At 41.8% G+C, this 5,133-nt stretch overlaps 1 non-coding gene across 1 annotated transcript; it reads left to right on the forward strand.

Moving 5' to 3' along the window:
* The first annotated feature begins 4,817 nt into the window (after positions 1 to 4,817).
* LOC112724709 (small nucleolar RNA R71) lies at positions 4,818 to 4,925 on the forward strand. Its single transcript, XR_003163859.1, has one exon. It is a non-coding gene; the product is annotated as a small nucleolar RNA R71 (small nucleolar RNA).
* Positions 4,926 to 5,133: the final 208 nt, after the last annotated feature.

Genomic DNA, 5,133 nt, shown 5'->3' on the forward strand with positions numbered 1-5,133 from the left:
GAATAGTTTTGGCATCTCACTTTATCCATTGATGTTCAGAATGATTGGCATCTATAGGAACTCAGAGTTCAGATAGTGTTATTGATTCTCCTAGTTCAGTATGATGATTCTTGAACACAGCTATTTCATGAGTCTTGGCCGTGGCCCTAAGCTCTTTGTTTTCCAGTATTACCACCGGATACATAAATGCCACAGACACATAATTGGGTGAACCTTTTCAGATTGTGACTCAGCTTTGCTAAAGTCACCAATTAGATGTGTCCAGGGTTCTTAAGCACACTCCTTTTTTTTCCTTTGGACCTTGACTTTAACCGCTCAGTCTCAAGTTTTCACTTGACACCTACACGCCACAAGCACATGATTAGGGACAGCTTGGTTTAGCCGCTTAGGCCAGGATTTTATTCCTTTAGGCCCTGCTATCCACTGATGCTCAAAGCCTTGGGATCCTTTTTATTGCCATTGCCTTTTGGTTTTTAAGGGTTACTGGCTTTTTGCTCTTGCCTCTTGGTTTTAAGAGCTTTTGGCTTTTTCTGCTTGCTTTTTCTTTTTCTTTCTATTTTTTTTCGGTAATTTTTTTTCTTTTTTTTTCTGCAAGATTTGTTCTTTGCTGCTTTTTCTTGCTTCAAGAATCATTTTTATGATTTTTCAGATTATCAAATAACATGTCTCCTTGTCATCATTCTTTCAAGAGCCAACATATTTAACATTATTAAACAACAACTTCAAAATACATATGCACTGTTCAAGCATTCATTCAGAAAACAAAAAGTATTGTCACCACATCAATATAATTAAACTAAGTTCAAGGATAAATTTGAAACTCATGTACTTCTTGTTCTTTTGAATTAAAACATTTTTCATTTAAGAGAGGTGATGGATTCATAGGACATTCATAACTTTAAGACAGAGTTACTAAATACTAATGATCATGTAATAAGACACAAACTTAGATAAGCACTTAACATAGAGAAAATGAAAAACAGAGAATAAGAACAAGGAATGAGTCCACTTTAGTGATGGTGGCGTTTCCTTCTTGAGGAACCAATGATGTCCTTGAGCTCTTCTATGTCTCTTCCTTGTCTTTGTTGCTCCTTCCTCATTGCTTTTTGATCTTCTCTAATTTCATGAAGGATGATGGAGTGTTCTTGATGTTCCACCCTTAATTGTCCCATGTTGGAACTTAATTCTCCTAGGGAGGTATTGATTTGCTCCCAATAGTTTTATGGAGGAAAATGCATTTGAGGCATCTCCGGGATCTCATGGTGATGAGCTTCATGCGTCTCTTGAAATCCATGAATGGGCTCTCTTGCTTGCTCCATCCTTTTCTTAGTGATGGGCTTCTCTTCCTCAATGGGAATGTCTCCTTCTATTAAAGCTCCAGCTGAGTAACATAGATGGCAAATGAGATGAGGAAAAGCTAGCCTTGCCCCAGGAGAGGGCTTTTCGGCTATTTTGTAGAGTTCAAGGGAGATGACTTCATGAACTTCTACTTCCTCTCCAATCATGATGCTGTGAATCATGATGGCCCGATCCACAGTAACTTCAGATCGGTTGCTAGTGGGGATGATGGAGCATTGGATGAACTCCAACCATCCTCTAGCCACAGGCTTGAGGTCCAGTCTTCTTAATTGAACCGGCTTGCCTTTGGAGTCAATCTTCCATTGAGCTCCTTCCACACATATGTCCATGAGGACTTGGTCCAACCTTTGATTAAAGTTGACCCTTCTAGTGTAGGGGCGTGCATCTCCTTGCATCATAGGCAAGTTGACCGCCAATCTCACATTTTTCGGACTAAAATCTAAGTATTTTCCTCGAACCATAGTGAGATAATTCTTTGGGTTCGGGTTCTTACTTTGATCATGGTTCCTAGTGATCCATGCATTGGCATAGAACTCTTGAACCATTAGGATGCCGACTTGTTGGATGGGGTTTGTTAGAACTTCCCAACCTCTTCTTTGGATTTCATGTTGGATCTCCGGATACTCATTCTTCTTGAGCTTGAAAGGGACCTCGGGGATCACCATTTTCTTGGCCACAACATCATAGAAGTGGTCTTGATGAGCTTTGGAGATGAATCTTTCCATCTCCCATGACTCGGAGATGGAAGCTTTTATCTTTCCTTTCCCTTTTCTAGAGGATTCTCCGGTCTTGGGTACCATCAATGGTAATGGAAAAACAAAAAGCTTATGCTTTTACCACACCAAACTTAGAATATTGCTCGTTCTCGAGCAAGAGAAGAAAGAAGAGATAAAGAAGAAGAAGAAATGGAGGAGAGGGAGAGAGATGTGTTTCGGCCATGAAGGGAAAGAGAGGGTTGAGTTGTGTGAAAATGAAGAGGAATGGAGGGCTATATATAGGGAAGGGAGGGGGGTAAGGTTTCGACCATATAGGGTGGGTTTGGGTGGGAAATTGATTTTGAATTTTGAAGGTAGGTGGTGTTTATGAGGTAGGTTTATGGGGAAGAGTGGATGGATGTGAGTGGTGAAGTGGTGATAGGGGAGAGAGATTGAGGTGATTGGTGAAGAGTTTTGGGGAAGAGTGTTTATGGGATTGTGTGAAAGAGGGGAGAGAGGAAGTGAGTGGAGGTAGGTGGGGATCCTGTGGGGTCCACAGATCCTAAGGTGTTCAAGGATTTACAACCTTGCACCAAATTAGGCATGCAAAATGCCCTTGCACACAACTCTGGGCGTTCAGCGCCAGAATGGTGCTTGTTCTGGGCGTGGAATGCCCATTTGTTGCCCGTTTCTGGCGTTGAACGCCAGAACCATGCTTGTTCTGGGCTTTCAGCGCCAGCTCTTCTCCAGGGTGCAATTCTGGCATTCAAATGCCCAGATGCTGCTCATTTTGGGCGTTCAGCGCCAGAACCATGCTCTGTTCTGGCGTTGAATGTCAACCAGATGCTTCTTACTGGCGTTTAAACGCCAGTAAGGTCTTCCTCCAGGGTGTGATTTTTCTTCTGCTATTTTTGATTCCGTTTTTAATTTTTTTATTTATTTTGTGGCTCCACATGATCATGTACCTACAAAGACATATAACTAATAAAAATATAATTAAATAAAAATTGGGTTGCCTCCCAACAAGCGCTTCTTTAATGTCAATAGCTTGACAGTGGGCTCTCATGGAGCCTCACAGATGTTCAGAGCATTGTTGAGACTTCCCAACACCAAACTTAGAGTTTGGATATGGGAGTTTAACACCAAACTTAGAGTTTGGTTGTGGCCTCCCAACACCAAACTTAGAGTTTGACTGTGGGGGCTCTGATTGACTCTGCAGTGAGAGAAGCTTTTTATGCTTCCTCCCCATGTTTACAGAAGGATGACCTCGAGTTTTAAACACAAGGGAGTCCTCATTCAATTGAAGGACTAGTTCACCTCTGTCAACATCAATCACAGCTCTTGCTGTGGCTAGGAAGGGTCTTCCAAGGATGATGGATTCATCATCATTCTTCCCAGTATCCAGGACTATGAAATCAGCAGGGATGTAAAGGCCTTCAACCTTTACTAACACGTCCTCTACTTGTCCATAAGCCTATTTTCTTGAATTGTCTGCCATCTCTAATGAGATTTTAGCAGCTTGCACCCCATAGATTCCTAGTTTCTCTATTACAGAGAGGGGCATGAGGTTTATCCCTAACCCAAGGTCACACAGAGCCTTTTCAAAGATCATGGTGCCTATGGTACAAGTTATTAGGAACTTCCCAGGATCCTGTTTCTTCTGAGGCAATGTCAGTTGATCCAGATCACTTAGTTCATTAGTGAACAAGGGAGGTTCATCTTCCCAAGTATCAACACCAAATAATTTGGCATTCAGCTTCATGATTGCACCAAGGTACTTGGTAACTTGCTCTTCAGTAACATCCTCATTCTCTTCAGAAGAGGAATACTCATCAGAGCTCATGAATGGCATAAGGAGGTTTAATGGAATCTCTATGGTCTCTAGATGAGTCTCAGATTCCTTTGGTTCCTCAGAGGGAAGCTCCTTATTGATCACTGGACGTCCTAGGAGGTCTTCCTCCTTGGGATTCACGTCCTCTCCCTCCCTTACAGGTTCAGCCATGGTAATTAATTCAATGGCCTTGCACTCTCCTTTTGGATTCTCTTCTGTATTGCTTGGGAGAGTACTAGGAGGGATTTCAGTGATCCTTTTACTCAGCTGGCCCACTTGTGCCTCCAAATTTCTAATGGATGACCTTGTTTCATTCATGAAACTCACAGTGGCCTTAGATAGATCAGAGACTAAGTTTCCTAAATTAGAGGTATTTTGTTCAGAGTTCTCTGTCTGTTGCTGAGTGGATGATGGAAAAGGTTTACTATTGTTAAACCTATTTCTTCCACCATTATTAAAGCCTTGTTGAGGCTTTTGTTGATCCTTGCATGAGAGATTTGGGTGATTTCTCCATGAGGGATTATAGGTGTTTCCATAAGGTTCACCCATGTAATTCACCTCTGCTATTGCAGGATTTTCAGGATCATAAGCTTCTTCTTCAGAAGATGCCTCTTGAGTACTGTTGGATGCAGCTTGCATTCCATTCAGACTCTGAGAAATCATATTGACTTGCTGAGTCAATATTTTATTCTGAGCCAATATGGCATTCAGAGTATCAATTTCAAGAACTCCCTTCTTCATAGGCGTCCCATTACTCACATGATTCCTCTCAGAAGTGTACATAAACTGGTTATTAGCAACCATGTCAATGAGTTCTTGAGCTTCTGCAGGTGTTTTCTTTAGGTGAATGGATCCACCTGCAGAGGTATCCAATGACATTTTAGCTAATTCAGACAGACCATCTAGAATATGTCCAGGATGGTCCATTCTGAAAGCATGTCAGAGGGACACTTTTTGGTCAGTCCTTTGTATCTCTCCCAAGCTTCATAGAGGGATTCTCCTTCTTTCTGTCTGAAGGTCTGAACATCCACTCTAAGCTTACTCAGCTTTTGAGGAGGAAAGAACTTGGCTAAGAAAGCCTTGACCAGCTTATCCCAAGAGTTCAGGCTATCCTTAGGTTGAGAGTCCAACCATATTCTAGCTCTGTCTCTCACAGCAAAAGGGAAAAGCATGAGCCTGTAGACTTCAGGATCTACTCCATTAGTCTTAACAGTATCACAGATCTGCAAGAATTCAGTTAAGAACTGA

Source organism: Arachis hypogaea, chromosome 11, assembly GCF_003086295.3.
Source record: "Arachis hypogaea cultivar Tifrunner chromosome 11, arahy.Tifrunner.gnm2.J5K5, whole genome shotgun sequence".
Classification (NCBI taxonomy): domain Eukaryota; kingdom Viridiplantae; phylum Streptophyta; class Magnoliopsida; order Fabales; family Fabaceae; genus Arachis; species Arachis hypogaea.